We start from the raw sequence: 4,624 nt of genomic DNA on the forward strand, positions 1-4,624 counted from the left end.
CCGGATCTGGAGCTCCAGGATTAACCCCTTCCCGGGAGAGGCTGGCTGCTTGCCTTTGCACGCGGACCCTCTTTCTCCTCCTCTGGTTGACCCTGTGTTTCCCCACAACATGCACTCACCAGGCTGGTGGACGTGATACCAACAGTCCCCTGGCAAGGCTGAGGGGCACACGCCACGAGACCCTGGTGACGGGCTGCTGCCAGACCAAAGGGGGCTGGAACCACATTCCCCCAGCTGGGGAATGGCATTTCTCTTCTGCGTGTCTCATCGCAAAGCCTGCCCAAACAGGCCAGAGTTTGGGGTTTGGCAAAGGGAAGAAGCAACCGAAAAAATAAGGTGGAAAATTCAAAGCGCTTCATGATACCATTTCTGGAGGAAAGCATTTAGTTTTTGCACTCCTGAGTGCTTGCTTCATTTAGGAAGTCGCCAACCATCCGTAGCTCCTGTAAAGGGCTCCCCATCAATCGGAGTGCCGAGTCTTGATGGGCTTTCCCCAAAATGGGGGGAACCTGCCCGCTGGAAAATCCCATTTTCCCTCCTCAACAAAAAACAGCCCCTTGGGGACGCTCAAAGGAGGGACCTTCTCTGCTAAAAAGAGTTTTTCTTCTTTGTGTTTTCCCCACAGGCAGTCAGAGAGGTGGGTAGCACCCAGCTTGCCTGCCAACCTGATGAAAGGTGGACCTATTTCTGCAGCGTAGAAAGGCGAGAGCCTCAACCCTTGGCTGTGCTGACGGCCATGGGCATCACTGTGCTGGGACAGGGCAGGAGGATGAAGGATGCCCCTGTCTCTGCCCCAGGTATCGCTGCCCCAGGGCTGGGAGTGAAGGGTCCACCCCAGGGACACAAACGCTGTCCCCCAGCCTGGCACACGTCTCTGGCATCCCTGCAGCCTCCATGCAGGGAAAGGCAGCCAGCGGGTACCAGGCGGTATGCCGGCCACATCTTAGCGCCATTATTTCACCTCCCCAATTAGCAGGGCGAAGAAGCAGCGCTTCCAGCAGAGCACTGAGGCCGGGAGGAAGTGCTGCCATTAGCGCTGCAGGCAGCTGCCTGAACCGTGCCCCCTTCCCACGGGGCCGGATCAGGGCACCACGGGCAGCCCTGTGGCAGCTGGGGTTGGGGGGGGGGTCTGGGGACATTTGTTCCCCCTCCCCAGGCTCTGCCCCGTGGGAGGGACAGCATGCATGCAGGGGTGGCTGCAGCACACCAGCCTCGCCGTGCAGGCGTGACCATCGGCTGGGTGGAAGCCAGTTCCAGCCCTGAAACAAGCCCACACTCTCCTGAGGCCACTGCAAAGAGAAAGGAAAGGAGCCAGGGGTTACATTTGTACCCACTAACCTGGGCTGGAGCCTCCCAGCGCAGCCCCACGGACCCGGGGCTGAGGCAGCACAGGGGCTGAGCATCACTCAACCCACCCCAGGAGTGTCTGGCAGCGGTTTTGGCACCTGCCCCGAATTCCACGGCAGAGCTACACCTCCTCGGCCATCATTTAAAGTGAGCTCAGGCAGGGGTTTCCCTCCCGCATCCTCCCAGAGGCCACTATGGAAATGCTCCTAGAAAGCATGGAATAGGTCACAGAGATTTTGGGTGCCTTTTTCACCTCCCACGGGGCTCTCCATCCATCCCCATGCTGCTTGCTTACAGATGAAGCCGGTCTGCACTAGGTGCTGCTATCCATCCTCTCCACCCTCGGGGACCCCTGTCCACCTCCCAGCCCCCGCAAGACCCTGGCACAGCGTCTGGTGCATCTCCCACCAGGACCACCCACTCGCCTGCTACCACATCCTGAGGGATGTGCAGATGCTCTCTCCTCTCGCAAGGATGGAGAGCGTGCACTGTCCACAGCTGCAGGCCAGGAAAGCCTGGGATGCTTGCACCTCGCTGCACGGCCACAGCACCCGGCTTCGCCCCACAGCCCCCGGCTTCGCCCCACAGCCCCAGCACCATGGGAGCCCCTTGGGCATCACGGCCCCGAGCTGCCCCATCTGCCCCAGGCTTGCCATGCCACAAGCTGGGGGAGGACGCCCTGCGGTGCGGGGCTCTGCGCCATTCCCGGGGGGCCATGCAGCATCCGCACTGGGGTGGGGACGCTCTGCAGCGCAGCGGCCGCCGGAGGATGCTGCACAGGGCAGGGCTGCTGCGAGGAGGGTGACATGGGCCACCCCCTCCCCAGGACGGGTCAGCAAGGCCTCACCCAGTCCCTGGGAGACTCGCTGAGAGGAGCTGGGCAATAAATGCTGCCCGCTGCCCCAGGGGCAATACCCAAATAAACCTACCCCTCTCAGCCTGGCTCCATGTGATGTGGGGAGGGGGGAGCAACCCCAGCACAGGGCACCCTGTGCTCTCTTGAGGCACATGCTGATGAATCAGCCCAATTTCAGAGGAAGGACAGAAAGGTCCCAGCTGGGGAAATGGGCTCCCAGGAGATGATTTGCCCAACTGCGGCAGAAACTTCAAGGTGTGTGCTCCAGAAACAAGGCCTGGGCTCCCTTCCTCCCCCCAGCACTGATGCTGGGGCGGATGCACTGCCCCGGCTGGGTGCACCGATGAGCAGCTCAGTGGTGACCAGCACACCCGGAGCCCAGGCTCAGAAACAACCACCAGACCGACACCAGTGGGACCCCACAGGATGCTGGCACCCAAAAGTCACCAGCCGAAAGCCACCACCCAGGGCTTGGCCACGCAGCATCCCTACCATCACCCGTCCCCACATGCACTTCCTCCTGCAGTGGCGGGCGGGGGGCTTGGCAAGCCGCCTCCCTTAGGGACCCCCGCTCGTGGGCCAGGGCCACAGGGACAGCGCTTTAGGGCTTGTTTTGGCAGAGGCCAGCCTTTGCCGAGCCAAGCAGCATCCCGGGCTGGGAGTCAGGGACGGAAAACTCTCAGCAGCCTCGCAGAGATGCACACCCGGGGAGGTGGCGGGGCATAGCGGGGGGGGGGGGGGGGGGGGGGGGCCTCAGGACGGGGACACCGGGGACTCACTGCTCCGTAGAGCCACCCCTGGGTTTGGAGGGTGCTCGCCTCCCGCTCCCGGGCTGGTTCCCGGAGCGATGCCGGTTGTGTGTGTGCGTGTGTGTCCCGCCACCCCCCACCCGGGTCCCCGCGTGGGTGACCCCCCCCGCCCCAAGGATGGACCCGGCCGAAGCAGGGCGAGGGCAGCGTGCGGCCGTCCGGTGCGGGGCAGCCCCTCCGGCACCGGCACCGGCGGCTCCGTCCCGGACCCCCCCGCCCCGAGCTCGCCCCCACGCAGAAAACAACGCCCCAGGGAAGGCAAACCCCTACCTGCCCCCGGACGGACGGAGCGACGAAGGGACGGGCAGGCAGGGCTGGGCAGGAGGAGGGGAGCGCCGGAGTTGGGGGCCGGGAGGGCGCGGCGGGGCTCGCTCCCGGGGAGGTGGCAGCGGGAGCCGAGCGGGTGTGCCCGGCCCCGCAGCCCTGCCCGGCCCCCCCCGGCTCTGCCCGGCCCCCGCAGCCCTGCCCGGCCCCCCCCGGTCCCCGCAGCCCTGCCCGCCCCCCCCCCGCCCCGGCTCTGCCCGGCCCACCCGCCGCCCCGCCCCGCCGCCCCCTGCCCCAGCCCCAGCTCCTGCCCCTAAGCCTACCCCAGCCGCTCGCCTACCCCGGCCGTTGCCCCTGCCGGGTCCCAGCTCCTGCCCCAGCTAATAGCCCTGCCCCTGCCCCAGACCGTGCCCCTACCCCTACCCAAACCCCTGCCCCTGTCCCTTTCCCAGCCCCTGACCTTCTCCGCCCTAGCCACTGCCCATTTCCCAGCCCCCGGCCCTGCCCTGCCCTTGCCCCCGCTCCTGCTCAAGCCCATGCCCGTGTCCCAGACCCTGCTTAAGCCCCTGCCCCTTCCCCAGCGCCAGCACCAGACCTTGACACTGCCCCTGCCCTGATCCTGCCCCTAAACCTGCTCTGCCCCTGCCCGAGCCCCTGCCTCAGTTCCTGCCCCTGCCCCATCCTTCGTGCTGAAGCCAAGCCCCGGCTCCAAGCCCCAGCAGCCAGGCACTGGGGGATGCCAGCCCTTGGGCCTGGGGGGTTGCCCCCCCAAGTGAGCTATCCGATGGGTGGCTGGGGTGCCCTGTGCTGCCAGCACCCTGTCCTCTTTGCACAAATGCATCTGCCAGCCCGGCCCTTGCACCCCTGGCTGCTATCCCAGGCTGGGGGGAGTCCGGCCAGTGACTGGGGCTGGTAGCAGCAGCATGACTTTGCCAAGGGACACACACAGGGGTGGGTGGGGGTCCAGGTGACACTGCTCAGGGTTATTAAGGCCCACCAGTGCCCCCCGGGTGCTAGCTTGCCCGGGTGCACAGCATCACCCTGGATCCACACCCTGGGGTGCTCCTGCGCCCAGGTCCTGCTGCACATAACGAAGGGACCCAACCCTGCCACCGTCCTGGCAATCAGGGGATGGAGAGACAGGTCCTACCAAAGGCTGTGCCCCTGCCCGAGGGGAGGTACATGGTGGGCATGGAGAGCCTGCGGACACATCTGCTGTGGTCTTGCCATCGTCCCCAGGACCAGCGCCAGCCTGGGTGGGGACATGAGCCAACTCCTTCTGCAGCACCAAAGCTGTCCTGGTTTCCTGCCTAGAGAGGAAACTGCTTCAGGGAGAAAACGTGCTGTC

At 65.5% G+C, this 4,624-nt stretch overlaps 1 protein-coding gene across 45 annotated transcripts in view; it reads right to left on the minus strand.

The window, feature by feature from the left end:
• Positions 1-3,466, minus strand: part of PCBP3 (poly(rC) binding protein 3) — a 63,915-nt gene extending 60,449 nt beyond the window's left edge. For 42 of the 45 annotated variants that reach the window (XM_030017805.2, XM_030017804.2, XM_030017791.2 and 39 more), the window contains exon 1: positions 3,283-3,396. The gene's annotated coding sequence lies outside the window, so the exon portion shown is untranslated. Of the gene's footprint in view, positions 1-1,338; positions 1,358-3,282 lie in introns of those variants that run through there. The other 3 variants (XM_030017797.2, XM_041124594.1, XM_030017761.2) reach the window with 3 other exon arrangements.
• Between the last annotated feature and the right edge of the window lie 1,158 nt (positions 3,467-4,624).

This window comes from Aquila chrysaetos, chromosome 6 (assembly GCF_900496995.4).
Source record: "Aquila chrysaetos chrysaetos chromosome 6, bAquChr1.4, whole genome shotgun sequence".
Taxonomy (NCBI): Eukaryota; Metazoa; Chordata; class Aves; order Accipitriformes; family Accipitridae; genus Aquila; species Aquila chrysaetos.